The sequence below is a fragment of the Lepus europaeus genome, chromosome 13 (genome assembly GCF_033115175.1).
Source record: "Lepus europaeus isolate LE1 chromosome 13, mLepTim1.pri, whole genome shotgun sequence".
Lineage (NCBI taxonomy): Eukaryota > Metazoa > Chordata > Mammalia > Lagomorpha > Leporidae > Lepus > Lepus europaeus.
Genome location: NC_084839.1, coordinates 89740749 through 89757401, shown reverse-complemented (window position 1 = coordinate 89757401; position 16653 = coordinate 89740749). Strand labels below are relative to the sequence as shown.

Here is a 16653-nt window from a genome sequence, read left to right as displayed (position 1 = left end):
TAAATTTTTTATTTTATTTGAAAGATAGAGTTAGACAGTGAGAGAGAGAGACAAAGAGAAAGGTCTTCCTTCCGTTGGTTCACTCCCCAAATGGCCGCTACGGCCAGAGCTATGCCGATCTGAAGCCAGGAGCCAGGTGCTTCTCCTGGTCTCCCATGTGCGTGCAGGGGCCCAAGCATTTGGGCCATCCTCCACTGCCCTCCCGGGCCACAGCAGAGAGCTGGACTGGTAGAAGAGCAACCGGGACAGAACCGGCGCCCATATGGGATGCCAGTGCTGCAGGCGGAGGATTAACCAAGTGAGCCATGGCCCTGGCCCTGCAATTTTCTTTTTTAATAAAGCAAAAATGTATTGAACTTAAAGGAGAAAGTGACAGCTCTATCAGTCAAAAATTTCTGACATATCTCTTGTCATAACTGATGTATCAGGCAACATGAACAGATGTAATGGAAAAATACAGATTATTGCATCCAGTAATGGGAGAATACGTATTCTTCTCAAGCACACAGCAAACAAACATTGACCATCTAGGGAGTTGCTTTGTTAGATCAGAATAGATCATTTTTCAGTCCTGCTAACAGAGGACTTGCGGCGACCATTTCAAATGCAGCTGCTGCTGGGTGACCAGATAGTACGTTGACTGAAAAATAAAATAATTAACCTGTAAACAATTACTTTTCAAATGGTGTGACTTATGTCACCAAAGAGAACAAGCATTGTTTACCCTCTTTCACACCCACTTCCCTGGACTGAGAAAATAAAGCAATGGCAAATAAGAATCAAGAGAGAAGACGCAACATCTTCAATGACTACTGAGGACCAAAAGGAAAGATTCTGGGGCCGGCACTGTAGTGTAGCAGATAAAGTGGCCACCTGCAATGCTGATATCCATATGGGCGCCAGTTCAAGTCCTGGCTGCTCCACTTCCGATCCAGCTCCCTGCTGATGGCCTGGAAAAGCAGAAGATGGCCCAAATCCTTGGGCCCTACACCCATGTAAGAGATCCAGAAGAAGCTCCTGGCTCCTGGCTTTGGATCAGCCCAGCTCCAGTTGTTGCGGCCAGTTGGGGAGTGAATCAGTGGATGGAAGACCTTTCTCTCTCTCTCTCTCTTTCTGCCTCTCCTCTCTGTGTGTATCTGAATTTCACATAAATAAATAAATCTTAAAAAAAAAGAGGAAAAATTCCTTTCACCCAAAGTTTTAGACGGTGATGATCTGCTCCTGGCTAGCATGTCAGTACAATGGGGGGTGGGAATCTTTGTTTTGTTCACCCATGTATCGGTGTGTGACATACACCAGCACTCCAATGTTTCTGAATGATGAGATGAGTAAATGGATGGAGACGCTATTCCCCTGCTGGGGTGTTCTCTTGCCCTTCCTTGTGGCGCTATAATAATTCCAGTCACTTGGGCAAGTGAGTAATCCAACCGACCCACATTCAGGTTCAGACATGATATTCCAGGGAGCAAGCACTCAGCATCTCTGCTGCTTTCCCATGCTTCGCATGCCAGCTTACCTCTGAGACGGCTGGACAAAGAGAAACTCTGATGAACCTATCTGGGCCTGCTGATGGAGGCAAGGGTGCCTGGGCAAAGCAGAGGGAGGGTGGTAGGTGGAGAATGAACTCTGCTCTACTGCCCCAGTATTTTCCTTACAGGGAGGGGAATGCAGTCACACAGTAAACAAGTGACTCACGAGCAGCCTGCTCTTGACACCTGCGCCGGGAGTGTCCGAGGACAAAGGCAGCACACAGACAGGCATCCTTTGCACTCATCAGCTGTTCTCTTCGCCCTCTCTCTGGCCTCACCTCCTTTGTCACACTGCTCACTCCAGTTTTTACAGCTCTCACGGCTGGTGCAGCCAGGGGCCAGCAGATTGTGTGGTCAGGGAGCAATGAGGAGGCCAACGCCATGCATAAAGGGGAGTATGAACCCTGATGCAAAGGTGAAGGGTCAGTGGGACCAAGGGCTGGATCCCAGGCTACGGTCAAGGTCAGCACAGGGGCAGAGAGAAGCAGATATGAGGGCCAGAGTCTAGGCGATGACTTTGGGTTGTTAGCAGGTTTAGCTGGAGGCCGTTCAAGGACTCCACCTGCAGCACTGCTCCAGGTGAGACCTTCCAGAACCTAGAGTTTGATCCACACAGGAGTCTCCCTGTCCCCAGAGTCAGCAGCTGTCTGTCTTGCACAGAGCATCCTCAGCTTATAACTCAAATGGAAGCACGAGATCCAGGCGACATTGCCACGCACTCGGAACTGTCCCTTTACCAAATTCTTCTCAGAGGCAGGGTCAAAGGTTGGGCTTTCTAACTTGGGTTCTGAGTTGTACAAGCATTCACCTGCTTATTTTAATGAGAAGTCGTGGCGGTGGTGACTGGTGTGACCATGTGACTCCTGCTGAACGAAAGGGCCCTGCCAAGAACAAGATGTCGGCCGCCATTAGTCAGGGAAGCAGGTGACTCTGTGAGCTGCCCAAAGACAACAGGGGGTGGGAAGTAAAAGTTGAAGACCACATTAGCAGGTGAGTGGGGTTTTAAGAAGACGAGACCCAGGCTGTACCCCCAGTACAGGGGGAGGGGTGGAAGTCTGTCCAAAGGCTCACCCCAACTTGAGCAGGCAGAACAACATGCTCCCTCCCACAGACTCCCAGGATCTTGACACAGAGAAGAGATTCTTAGTTGGGTTCAGGCATCTGACGTCTAAGAACATCCTAGCTTCACGAGTTACTCTATAGTCGTGGTCTTCAGAGAGTGATCTGGGGTGCTCGTGACCTTTGTAACAGGTCTACAAACTCAAAACTATTTTCATAATAACACTAAGATGCTATTTGCCTTTTTCAATCTCATTTTCTCGCAAGTGTACAGTGGGGTTTTCCACAAGGTACTGATGCGTGCTGTCTGCCTTCTGTGAAGCCAGACATTGAGGAGATTTGCAGACATTAAAATAATGCCACTTGACTCTAAATTATATTGTTTTGGAAAACATGGTTATTGGCCGGCGCCGCGGCTCAATAGGCTAATCCTCCGCCTGCGGTGCCGGCACACCGGGTTCTAGTCCCAGTCGGGGCGCCAGATTCTGTCCTGGTTGCCCCTCTTCCAGGCCGGCTCTCTGCTGTGGCCCGGGAGTGCAGTGAAGGATGGCCCAGGTCTTTGGGCCCTGCACCTGCATGGGAGACCAGGAGAAGCACCTGGCTCCTGGCTTTGGATCAGCGCGGTGTGCTGGCCGCAGTACGCCAGCCACAGTGGCCATTGGAGGGTGAACCAACGGTAAAGGAAGACTTTTCTCTCTCTCTCTCTCTCTCTCTCTCACTGTCCACTCTGCCTGTCAAAAATGAAAATAATATAAAATAAAAAACATGGTTATTATTTTTTTTTTGACAGGCAGTGTTTGACAGTGAGAGAGAGAGAGAGACAGAGAGAAAGGTCTTCCTTCTGTTGGTTCACTCCCCAAATGGCCGCTATGGCCAGCGTGCTGTGCTGATCCGCAGCCAGGAGTCAGGAGCTTCCTCCTGGTCTCCCATGCGGGTGCAGGGCCCAAGCACTTAAGCCATCCTCCACTGCCTTCCCAGGCCACAGCAGAGAGCTGGACAGGAAGAGGAGCAACTGGGACAGAATTTGGCACCCCAACTGGGACTAGAACCCGTTGTGTCGGCACCGCAGGCGGAGGATTAGCCTATTGAGCCATGGCGCCGGCTGGTTATTATTTTGTGTTAAAAGGCAAGGCACTGTGGGTTGTCGCCCTGGCACAGTAGGTTAATCCTTTGCCTGCAGTGCTGGCATCCCATATGGGCTCCGGTTCTAGTCCTGGCCGCTCCTCTTCTGATCCAGCTCTCTGCTGTGGCCTGGGATAGCAGTAGAAGATGGCCCAAGTGCTTGGGCTCCTGCACCCGCATGGGAGACTGGGAAGAAGCACCTGGCTCCTGGCTTCGGATTGGCGCAGCTCCAGCCGTTGTGGCCATTTAGGGAGTGAACCAATGGAAGGAAGACCTTTCTTCTCTGTCTCTCCCTCTCACTGTCTGTAACTCTACCTCTCCAATAAATAAATAAATAAATAAATAAATAAAATCTTTAAAGAAAGGCAATGTACTTGTTCTTTTTGAATGACTTAATCCACATTTGTAAATTTTCACAATTTTAATTTCTAAGAAGGTAAATACCTATAGGTATAGTCCAGAGAAATCAAAACTCCCTGGAATTCTTAATTTTTAAGAATGGCAAAGGGTCTTGATATCAACAGTTTGAGATCTGTTGCCCTCCAGTTTCACCCAGTCCTTGATTACCATCCCCAGCAGACACCAGAAGCCCTTAGTCACTTCACAGTCTCAGGGAGTGTCGTGACACATGGCACCACCGTTTCAAAGCCAGGCACTTCCTCCTAAGTCCGAAGGCAGGGTTTTCATGGAATTATTTATTCCAGGAAGTCATTGGCTCATCATTTCGGAACTTAACCCTGAACTCATTGCCACTAAGTACTCCAGAGGCTTCATTGAATCCTCTTAGTAGGACTCTTGGAAAATACCAAGGACATTTATAAGCAATTTAAATATATTCTTATTGCAGTTCAATGAACTAGTGGATCTTAAGGTCATTTGATAGATGACAAAACAGTAGCCACAAAAAGCTGCTTTGACATTTAGATGAGCTCTCTTCCCATGCACCATCAACACACAAGTCAACAAACCAGAAAAAAAGAGTATCCCACATGTGCTCTGAATTAGGTTAGAAATTCCAGAGAAATATAATGCCAAGTCATATTCAACGAAGTCAGCCAAATTCCCCCCAAGCATCTCGCTACTGCTAACTCAAGTACAATACACCTCCTTTTGCCACAACATCTCAGCACAGCATTTCCACAACCCGACCCGTCTTGATGTGGTAGAAATGTTTTCATCTCTTCATTCCAGGCAATTCCTCAGTGCTGACCTGTGTTGGGCTCAGATTCTGCAGTGTGGAAAATTAAGGTGGGCCATTTCTCCTGCTTGGAACCCGTCAGCCCAACACTCTCCACTAAAAGGAACTAGGCTCATTCCAGGGCTAGAGCAGGGATGGACCCCACAGGTTAGAAGTGCTCAAAAGCCAGCTCCAAAGGGTTCTACCCAGCCAAGTTGGTGACAGTCTGAGTATCAAAATGGTCATTTCAATGCACAGAATACAGCAGCGATCTACAGATTCATACTAATACTAAGGAATGAAGGAATGGATGAGTGAGTGAGTGAATGAATAGGGAAGAAGAAAAGCTCCTTCTCCAAGTAGACTTCCAGTTAACATGGGGGCACTTCAGGGGCTGGTGCTGTGGCATGGTGGGTAAAGCCACCGCCTGCAATGCCAGCATCCCATATGGGTGCTGGTTCCAGTCCTGGCTGCTCTACTTCCAATCTAGCTCACTATAATGGCTTGGGAAAGGTGGTGGAAGATGGCCCAAGTGCTTGGGCCCTGCTATCCACATGAGAAAAACCTAGAGGAAGCTCCTGGTTCCTGGTTTCGGCCTGGCCCAGCCCCAGCTGTTGTGGCCTCTTTGGGAATGAACCCATGTATGGAAAATCTCTCTGTGTGTCTCTCCCTCTCTGTAACTTTGACTTTGAAATAAATAAATCTTAAATAAAAAAAGAAGACCCAACATGAGAGCGCTTCAAATGTTTCATGGAAAGTGAAAATAAAAGATAACTATCTTTGTGCCATTAAGTTTTTGTTGTTGTTGTTGTTTGTTTTTTTTTTTTAAGGCAGAGTAAAAAAGAAACAGATACACAGACAGAGAGATCTTCCATCCACTGGTTAACTCCCCAAATGGTCAAAACAACCAAGGCTTTACCAGGTGACTAAAGCCAGGAGCCTGGAGCTTCATCTGGGTCTCCCATGTGGTCTTCCAAGGCTCATCCAGCAGGAGCTGGATCAGAAGTGGAACCGTTGGGACTCAAACCAGCTGGTGTCACAAGGCGCAGCTAGCTTGCTATGCCACAACATCAGCCCTGCCAACAAGTTTTGCAGTCAATCCACGCATGTAAGTTGTCTTCAAAAAGTTCATGGAAAAATGCATGTCATGAAAAAAACCACGCAAGGATTTCACAATTTTTGGCATAAAACTAAGAATATCTTTTAAGATTTTATGCATTCATAATTTATTTTGATTATTTGAAAGGCAGAAAGACACAGAGAGATCTTCCATTCTCTTTTCACTCCCCAGATGCCTACAACAGCCTTGGCTGGGCCAGACTGCAGCTGGGATACTGGAACTCCATCTGAGTCTCCTACCATGTGTGGCAAGGACCCATCATCTGCTCCCTCCCAGGATGCCCATCAGCAGGAAATTGGATGAGAAATAGAGTAGCTGGGACTTAAGCTGCTGCACCAAACACACCTGCCTCGAACTTATCTTTTTAAGTCCATTTAATGTCTCGAGTACTCTGGTCCATGTAGAAGGAATGACGGAAACTTCTCACCCCTGGCAACTACTGTAATAATGATGTTTCAAGCAAGAAGCACCCATGGTTACTAAAACCAGTGGGTGAATTCCTGATGAGAACAGTATATTTGTGCAGTCTCAGATATCTCTCTGTAAGATACTTATTAACTAAAAGGAAAAACCAGTTTAGTGAAGAAACCTGGCAGATACTGCCCTCATGGAGTGATCAAAGTTAATGTCGCCAGGAATGGGATTACTCAATCCTGTGGTCTAATGCCTTGAATCCTGCCCAAAATACATGATCTGAATCTCATCATTAGGACACATCAGACAAATGCCAACAGAGAGTCATTCTATAATGTAGAGGACCTGTAATCTTCTAGAATGCCCAGGTCATGAAACACAAGGGAAGATTCAGGACTGTCCCAGAGGGAAGAGATGACGGCCACCACGTGTGGCCCTGGATTGGATCCTGGATCTACTGGAGCCATTGAGACAACTGAGAACAGTCAATGAAGCCTGAAGAATAAAAGGAAATACTGCCCCCGTGTTAACTGCCTCCTTGTGACGTGTCCTTAAGCATTCTATCTGCAGCTTAACCTTCAAACGGTTTGGTAAAAAGACTGTAACATGTACCTGAGTTACTGGAGTTACTGCTCTAAAAGTCTCTAGAACTTGAATGAAAATAGAAGTGCATTTTGATGCAAACATTTTGAAAATTATGCACATGAGGAATCTTCAAAAAGCTCACGGAAATGTGAAATATGGAAAAATGTATTGATTTCATTTTTGGGAGAGAGGAACCAAAATAAGCTTATTTTAAAATTCCATTTCCCATAAACTAAGTTGAAGTTCCTGGGTATACATAGAGAGCTTACTAAGGCAAATATGATCACATGTTAACAGGAATGCTTACTGTAGGATGTGAGAGAGCTAACTGTACAATTCCTGAAACTTTCAGTTTGAAATGATTGAAAATACAAAACCTAACAAACTTTTGCTGCTTTCCCACTGCACTTTCGAAAGGCACATGAGGGGAGGACGTTTGGGGCAGCAATGAAGACTCTGCTTGAGATGCCCACAGCCCAGACTGGAGTACTTGGGTTTGAGTCCCAGCTCCACCTTCTAATTCCAGCTTCCAGCTCATGCAGACCCTAGGAGGCAGCGGGTGATGGCTTAAGCAATTGAGTCCCTGTCAGTTATGTGGGAGGGCTAGATGGAGTTCATTCTTAATTATCTTCAAATACAGAAGATCAACTCTATACTAAGTGAAGGCTTCAACAGTTTGCACCCACACAGACATATAAAGTATAAAGTACTGTTTGAGTAGTAGTTTTACCATTAATTCTCATAGTACAACACATTAAGGACAGAGATCCTACATGAGGAGCAAGTGCACAGTGACTCCTGTTGTTGATTTAACAACTGACACTCTTATTTATGATGTCAGTGATCACCCAAGGCTCTTGTTATGAGCTTCCAAGGCTATGGAAGTCTTCTGAGTCCACAAACTCTGACCTTATTTAGACAAGGCCATAATCAAAGTGGAAGTTCTCTCCTCCCTTCGGAGAAAAGTACCTCCTTCTTTGAAGGCCCCTTCTTTCCACCGGGATCTCAATCACAGAGATCTTTCATTTAGGTCATTTTTTTGCCACAGTGTCTTGATTTTCCAAGCCTGAAATGCTCTCATGGGCCTTTTAGCCAGATCTGAATGCCTTAAGGGCTGATTCTGAGGCCAGAGTGCTGTTTAGGGCATTTGTCATTATATGAGTCTGCTGTGTATCCCGCTTCCCATGTTGGATCCTCTCCTTTTTAATTCTATCAATTATTATTAGCAGATACTTGGTCTTATTTACATGATCCCTTTGACACTTAATCCTATCTTTATGATCAGTTATGAACTTAAACAGATTGCTTTAACTAGTAAGATGGTACTAGTACCTGCCAACCTAATGGGATCAAGACACAAGAGGCCCTTGCAGTACAGCCCACCTCTAAATAACTGTTTGCAGGTCATAGTTCCCCAGCTTCTCTGCTCCAGGTGACTCTAGATGCTGTTCCCTGTGCTGGGGAAGCTCTGCTGGCATCCCTATTCCTACCACCTCCCTGCCATCGAGTGCTCAGGTGTCCCTTCCTCAAAAAGGCCACCCTGTCCCCTGGCCTAGACCACACGCTGATCCTCTAGCCGCACCAATTTAGGTGATCATCCCTTGAACATCCCTCCCACTCCCCACACCCCACCCTAGTCTAAGCTCTGAGTTCTGTTTGTTTTGCTCACTTTCAGTTCCCAGGGGCGAAGCAGTTTCTGGAATAAAGTTTTGGAAAAAAAATAATAAAATCTCAATTTTAGAGACTTGACCTGGATTGCACTCAGGGAGACAGTAGCTTTTCAATAACAAATGAATGAATTTTTATCATTTCACTCTCAAAACCTTATTTTCTTGAGACCTTGATCATGCAACCCACTTAGTTTTGCCGAATATGTTACTGCACAGGAAAATTACCCTCTCGAGGGCAACAGCTGCTATATTTAACATCCAAATAAACAGGATGGAATGAGCACACCACCGTGCAAAACGATGACCCTTGATGACTTAAAACAACTGATGTCAGTAATTAGGACTATTTTCATACTACAGAGAAGGTGATTAAAAAAAAGCGAAGTAGGGAGTAATTAATTTCACATAATAGTCACACTGGGACCTATTGTGAGATCTAACATTAATGATGTATTTCCTTCCATAATTAATGTTTATGTGCAGCCCTGGGGGCTCTCCACCACCTTCTCCTGAACCGCTCGCTGATCAGCACCCCTAACCCACCTGGACCAAGCCAGCCTTCCCCAGAAAGGGAACACACAGAGGACTAGAACTAGAGTCCCATGTGGCAACACGGTAGTTTAACCAATGCTTTCTGGGGCCAGAGGGGAAATTGAAGTAATTAATACAAGCAAGAGTGCGTGTTGGAAGCAGCGTGCTTTTCTCTGCAGTTTTTAAAGCTACAAAGCAGAGGACAAAGGGAGAGAGAGTCAGAATTCAACAAAGGCAACAGCAGGAGATCCAAGTTCAAGTTTAACCACTACAACCACCTCGCAGCCTAGCAAATCACTCGCTCTCTTTCTGTAGGTCTCACTTGTCCCTGAAGGCAGAGGCTAAGGCACTTGACCTGTGGCTTTTTTTTTTTTTTTTTTTTTTTTTGGTGGGAAGAACTGTAAGTTACAGCAAAAGTCTTAGTAGGAAGCAAAAGAGGCAAATACCAGCCCCGTTTCCCATGATCTAACTCCTGGCCTCTGTGTGTAGGCCTACCAATGCAAACGAGCAGGTTAATGCTGAACAAAGCTCATTTTCAAAGTGAACTGCCTCATTTCCTCCTCTGAAGTACCGATTTTTCCCTTCCTGATTCCTAAGGGAAAGGATGTGGCAGAACCAGTTTTCCAGCACGCCCCTAACCGGCAGTGGCCGAGGACGCGGTGTTAGGGCAACGTGCCCGTTCCCCGATGAAAGGAGGCGACCGAAGCTCTTCACCATGGATGTCACGGAGACGTGGATCACAACATCCACAGGAGGGGCTGCTTCGTGGGACACAGTGCGGTCACCTGGGGAGACTCTGCCAAGCTCCCCAGTGCTCGCCGTGGCCTCCCTGCTCAGGTGCACAGGAGCACCTGCTCGCTCCCACACGCCAAAGGCTCAGCTGGCTTCCACGCCGGAAGGCAATGAGCTCTCCATACTAGAACCCTCCCTGAAATGAAGGCCTCGTGACCCTGCCTCATGGTTACCAAGTCGTCACTACAGTGCCCTGCTCCGGCCTAGCCCAACCAGCATGGACCCAGGACGCCAGAGCCACATGTGAGGGCAGCCATCACCCCGGGTGACAATCCACGCAGCTGCCTCTTCCACTCTCGGCTTCTTGAGAACAGGGACTGAGCCTCTGACCTCTCTGTCCTTGTCCCCTAGTACACAGAAGGATTCAGGGAGATCCCAGGGAGTGGCAGCATCTTTTTGTTTTTTTTTTTAATTTTTTTTTTTTGACAGGCAGAGTGGACAGTGAGAGAGAGAGACAGAGAGAAAGGTCTTCCTTTTTTTGCCGTTGGTTCACCCTCCAATGGCTGCTGTGGTAGGCGCGCTGCAGCCGGCGCACCGCGCTGATCCGAAGCCAGGAGCCAGGTGCTTCTCCTGGTCTCCCATGGGGTGCAGGGCCCAAGCACTTGGGCCATCCTCCACTGCCCTCCCTGGTCACAGCAGAGAGCTGGCCTGGAAGAGGGGCAACCGGGACAGAATCCGGCGCCCCGACCGGGACGCCCAGGGTGCCTGCGCCGCTAGGTGGAGGATTAGCCAATTGAGCCTCGGCGCCGGGGAGTGGCAGCATCTTAAGCTTTACCTGAGTAGCCTGTCCCCTCCCACATGTCATCCCAAGAGCTGTTTCCCTAATTCCAGCAAAACTGCACCCCTACCGGTCTCCATTGCCTGTCCTGATTCACCCAGTCCCTGTCTTCCCACCCACTCTGAAATTTTGAAATGACTCAAACGATACGGAAATGTCAGGGTGCAGGAGTCCAGCTGTCAGGCCCAGTAGATGCGTCTCTCTCTTCTCAGGGCCTGGTCCTCCCTTGGCCACCCAGATGCTGTCTCCTTGATTCACACAAATGATGATTCTGCAGAACACCTCCTGTGCATGCCCATACACACATTCTGATTTCCTGAGGGTTAAGTAGACACCAGGCACCGAGTTATACTCAGAGCCTGCTTTGTGGCTTTAATTCTGTGAGCGTTAGTATTTTCCACTTCTTTTCTTTAAAAATCACCAAACTTTGTGGTGACTGGATTAAGCCATCGCTTACCTGCACCCCATACAGGAACGTCAGTTCAAGTCCAGGTTGCTCTATTTCAGATCCAGCTCCCTGCAATGCATCCTGGGAGGCAGCTGGTGATGGTTCAAGCACTTTTTACCCCTTGCCCCCCATGTGGGAGACCCAGATGGAGTTCCTGGCCCAGCCCTGGCTGCTGCAGGCATTTGGGGGAGTGAACCACCACTGGGTGAAAGAAATCTGTCTCTCAGCCTTTCAAACAAAATGAGCATAGATATTTTTAGAACAGTTAAGATGGGGCCGGCGCTGTGGCGTAGCAGGTAAAGCCGCCGCCTGTAGTGCTGTCATCCTATATGGGCACCGGTTCAAGTTCCGACTGCTCCACTTCCGATTCAGCTCTCTGCTATGGCCTGGGAAAGCAGTGGAAGATGGCCCAAGTGCTTGGGCCCCTGCACCCGTGTGGGAGACCCGGAGGAAGCTCCTGGCTCCTGGCTTCGGAACGGTGCAGCTCCGGCCATTGTGGCCACCTGTGGAGTGAACCAGCGGATGGAAGACCTCTCTCTCTCTCTCTCTTTGCCTCTCCTTCTCTGTGTAGCTCTGACTTTTAAATAAATAAATCTTAAAAAAAAACAGTTAAGATGGTGAATTAAAAAATAAAGAAGAATCAATTTCAGATCAACTAAAGTCAAAAGCGGAAAATAATTTTTTCTTTCATCTTGAGGCTTCGTTAACTTGGTTCCATTAAGATACAAATGGAATGAATTTAAATGTTCATTAAAGAACACTTCTTCCACACTGCAGCAGCAGCAGGTAAGTGGGTCTGTGCAGCAGACCAGGGCTTGTGACAAAGGAGGGCAAGGACATGCAGAACTGGCAGCGTTTGCTCAGGAATGCGGGCAAGAGCGTAAGGAAACAGCTCCCCACCAACATGAACCACTTGCTTCATTCAGGAAAGCAATGGTTAGTACTTAGAAAGCACAATGTGTACGTGACACACAGGAGCAATCCCAATTGATGGTCCTGCCTGAGCTTTTCTGGGGGGTTGTGTGTCATCGGGAGAGATGCCCAACGCTTACTGCTTGTCTTAGAGGAGACACTTACTAAGAAGCCAGGCAGCCTTGAACCCTCTTTTTCTGCTTTGGTTTTGGATCTACGTCTCTCAGTATGTCAATTGCAGGCAAAGCGCCTTAATTTTGCTTGATTAAGTAGGGGGTCTTAGCTCCGATCCATCTAATCAAACTGTATTACTGGCAGACATAACTAGAACATGTTCAGAGGGCGAGGGGTGGCTAAGAACAGGGGTTTCAGAGGAGCCTCTGTCCAGCTGAGCTACAGAGACCCTCCAGGCCAGGCATCACGCTTTTCCTACAAGCACTGTGGGGGAAGTTGGTTTACAGTCGGTGATGAGGTGTGAAGGCAAGCAGAGGCTGTTGCTACAGCACACCAGCTGCACCAGTTTGAGGTATGGGCCCGATTGGCTCTCTGTTGTATTCCCAGCACTCAGCTCAGGGGCTTGCACATGCGAGGGATTATAACAGCCCAATGCATGATGGGATATAGGGATGGATGGATGGATGGATGGATGGGTGAGTGAATGGGTGGACGGATACAGAGATGGAGAGAGGGATGCAAAGACAGGGGTGGATGGAAGGATGGACAGAAGGATTCCCATTGTGATAGCTCTGCCATGCTTTCTCACCAAGGAGGTTTAAAAAATCCCTAAGAGCTAAAACAAAGCAACTCAGAATGCTAGTGGTTTCAATGGATATGGGCCAACCTTTGGAGATGGGATCCGGGAATGAGAGTCCATTAAGTTATGACATCCAACAGTCTCCATTCCCTCCTGAATCTGATGTAGCTCCAGCCGAGGCCAGAGCGTAGGCCTTCGTGAGACAGAGTGAGACAGACTAAACAAGCTGGGGACCTTTGTTTAGGAATCACCACAGGCAAACAATGACTCACTTGCTACACCCCCCAACACTCAAACCCCGTACACTCCAGTTGAAGAGGTAAATTTCAGGAAAGTAAAAGTCCATGACCCAGTGGAGAATAAATAGGAATACATACATGGCCACAGTAACACTCTTAAGACAGGAATAGGGCCATGGTTTAGAAGAGGATGGCCAAGAGAAACATAATGTGAGCCACGTATGTCGTGTGAAATGTCTTCACTCCACATTTTACACAGTGAAGTGATAGGAGTGAGTGCAACTTTGAGACTACGTTTTGGGGCTGGCACTCTGGCATAGCGGGTAAGGCCGCCACCTGCAGTGCCGGTATCCCGTATGGGCACCAGTTTAAGACTCCTCACTTTCTATCCAGCTCTATGCTATAGCCTAGGAAAGCAGTAGAAGATGGCCCAAGTCCTTGGGCCCCTGCACCCACGTGGGAGATCCGGAAGAAGCTCCTGGCTCCTGGCTTCGGATCAGTGCAGCTCCAACTGTTGCAGCCATCTGGGGAGTGAACCAGCGGATGGAAGACCTCTCTCTCTCTCTCTCTCTCTCTCTCTCTGCTTCTGCCTCTCTGTAACTCTGCCTTTCAAATAAATACATAAATCTTAAAAAAAAATAGAGAATACATTTGACTTCCAGGTCTCTGAAACCATGAGCCAAATCGATTCCTATGGTTTCTACATGACCTAGTCAATGGCATTCTGTTATAGCAGCAGCAAACAGACTCTGACATGTGACCAGACCAGGCCAATCAGAATCCTTCCCTGGGACTGATATACAGAACTCAGGGGAGATGCTTCCTGTTTGCCCTAGGGTTGCCAGGACATCATTCCTGGGTCTTGCCCCTCAGAGGGAAGGGCCTGTCTCAAGATGGGGCCATGAGAAAGCCAAGGAAAGCCCTGACTGTAAGCCTTGAGTCTCTTCCTTGGGTTCAGCCACCTGTTTCATTTCCTTCCCAGTACTTGTCTCTCATTTGCTTAGGCTCACTGGAGTTGGGTCTTAGCTGCTCCCAATAGATGCAGCTGGGTTCCAGCCATTGCCACATTCTCCCTGAGGGCCTGTCCCCACGGCAGCATGCCCTGCCACAGGGAACCACTGGGCAGACGCAAAGCCAGAGCCTCTATCTTTCAAGCTGTATCAATGCCATGTAGGGATAGCTCCCGTCCCCTCCCCAGGTCGCCACATGGCTTCAGATCTTCGACCTCACGTCCCCATCCAGTGGGCCAGATGTGTACCAGAAAGCTGAGCTGCTCCACCTCGCTGCCGATGCCTGTGGTTCCACTTTGTTCTCTGTCTGTTGCCTGCTTTTATTTGCCCATCGAGCATCCTGCCTTGCAAAGCAGAGTGGTGCCATGAATTCCTTTCTGCGATCGGATCTAACCGGCCTCCCTGTGAACCGTGTGAAAGGCTCATTCTGGAACACCCGCCTTTCAGAACCCGCTGAACACAGAAGGAGATGGTCCCGAGCCCGAGTGACAGACACAGAAGTGACCGCGTACAAGCACTTTTTCACTGGTATCCCCGACATGACGGCAACTACGAGGGGCTTTTCAAAGAATCTGTGGAAAATACGTATTATGAAAATAAAAGCAAGCCGGCGCCGCGGCTCACTAGGCTAATCCTCCGCCTTGCGGCGCAGGCACACCAGGTTCTAGTCCTGGTCGGGGCGCCGGATTCTGTCCCGGTTGCCCCTCTTCCAGGCCAGCTCTCTGCTGTGGCCCGGGAGTGCAGTGGAGGATGGCCCAGGTCCTTGGGGCCTGCACCCACATGGGAGACCAGGAGAAGCACCTGGCTCCTGCCATCGGATCAGCGCGCCAGCCACGGCGGCCATTGGAGGGTGAACCAACGACAAAGGAAGACCTTTCTCTCTGTCTCTCTCTCTCACTGTCCACTCTGCCTGTCAAAAAAAAAAAAAAAAAAAAAAAAAAAGAAAAAGAAAGAAAAAAAAAAAAAAGAAAAGAAAAGCATGGTTTCAATTTTTAGTGCCAAAATAAGCTAAAGTGTTAATCCTAGCTTTTTCATACATTGTTTAAAAGTAACCTTATACGTACTACTATGCTCAGGAAACAGCAACTTAGGGCACAGGTGAGCCATTCCTTGCAGAACTGTGGAGATAAGCCCATATCTCACCTGGAAACCAACCCCACCCCACCCCCTTCATCAAAGGGTGACTTACTGAGAGAATTCTTTTATTATTGTTAAGAAGCAAGATTCATTAGTTTAACACCAGGTGCTTATCAACTCCTCAGCCAGATTCCATCTCCTTGCCTCCTGGGCAAGTTCCAGACAGCGGCTGAGAGAGGTGCCTGCAGGGGTCTGATCAGCACGTTCCCACGACAACAGGACACTCGGGAAATCCTCCATGGTCCCTGTGCAAGTCCACTGGTGTAGACAAGGCTCCTCCACTCCACTCCACACAACAGAAAGTGTTTATATGAAAGGTGTAGCAATTAAAGTCCATGGTTTGAATTATTCTTGCTCTTGTTAGGCTATGGAATGCACTAACGAATGCCTAAGGTTTGAAGGGATATGGAAAAATAATGAGTGAAATTCCTATCAAGCCGTTACTGGGTTTTTAACCAATTGAACTCCCTGGCCAGCAACCTGCTGTCTGGAGCTTCTGAAAAAGGCAGACCGCAAAGGCCTACACTTTCCCTTCTGCTTGCTTCTATCCCGAGGTTTTGAACATGGTATGTCACGTAGGCAGGGAATAGCCATACATCTCTCTAGCCTGTGGGAAGGTGGTGACCCCAACACAGGGGCATGACCTCCCAGCATCCCTTGTTTCATTGTCTGCCTTCTTCCCTATGGTAGCTGCCTGAGTTACCCTGCACAGCCTGTGAGCCCTGGACTTGCAGTGGGAAGCACCTGTATGTAACATGAGGTCCTGTCCGTACAGCTCCACAGGGAAAACTCCTGACTCAAGGTGGTCAAAACACAAGTTCTCCAGACTTCCCAAAACTCTTACCTGGTGAGGCACCCAAGCAAGTTATCTCAGTTGCCTGAGTCTCACTCCCTCATCTTCAAAAATGGGTCCACAGCCAGACCCACCTGGGGCAGCTACTGCATGAGAAAAAGCGAACTGAACTGTCCTGAACTGTCCCCTCCACCAGGGTCTCCCAGCAGGTCTCTGCCTTCACTGGGCACCATTGTAGTGTGTGTTCCCCTCACCCGTCTTCCCCAGGTAAACAAGAACACTCATGCATTCAAAAACCCCAAGAACCGAGAAAAGTAAAAATAAATAAATGAATAAACTTCGTAAGTCTTCCAAAGGCTCATGGCTCAAGACAACCGCTGTGAACATCTGTGTCTCCCTTCCTGAACATGGCTGCCTCGTATACAGTGGCGCTCATGCTGTGCGTATAATTTCGCATATTCCCTTTAGCTCCTGGAAACCACACTTGCAATAGCTGCATATCATTCCATCCAGTGGACACTCGGGATTTATTCAATCACACCAAGCTTTCCAGGGGTTGAATCTTCCTAGGCGCAGACACAGC

General features: G+C 48.1%; 1 protein-coding gene across 4 annotated transcripts in view; it reads right to left on the bottom strand.

Moving 5' to 3' along the window:
- NPAS2 (neuronal PAS domain protein 2) overlaps positions 1 to 16653 on the bottom strand; it is a 177425-nt gene that overhangs the window by 136684 nt on the left and 24088 nt on the right. The window lies entirely within an intron of this gene.